Raw genomic sequence first — 401 nt, 5'->3', positions numbered from 1 at the left:
ATCCCTCCAGCCCCCTTACCTTTTCTAAAAACATTCTTATTATTTACTTACATGTATGTGTGTATGTGTACGTGCACATGAATGAGAGTAGTACCTGAAGAGGCAAAAGAGGGTATTGGATGTCTTGGAGCTCAAGTTACAGGTGATTGTGAACTGCTTAGCGTGACTTCTGGGAACTGAACTCTAATCCTCTGCAAAAGCAGCAAGTGCCCCTAACCACTGAGCCAACCCTCCAGCTCCTAACCACTGAGCCAACCCTCCGGTTCCTAACCACTGAGCCATCTCTCCAGCTCCTAACCACTGAGTCATCTCTCCAGCCCCTAACCACTGAGCCATCTCTCCAGCTCCTAACCACTGAGCCATCTCTCCAGCCCCTAACCACTGAGCCATCTCTCCAGCTC

Source organism: Mus caroli, chromosome 17, assembly GCF_900094665.2.
Source record: "Mus caroli chromosome 17, CAROLI_EIJ_v1.1, whole genome shotgun sequence".
In the NCBI taxonomy this organism is placed as follows: Eukaryota; Metazoa; Chordata; class Mammalia; order Rodentia; family Muridae; genus Mus; species Mus caroli.
The sequence above is the reverse complement of the archived record's forward strand: the minus strand, read 5'-3'. Positions refer to the sequence as shown.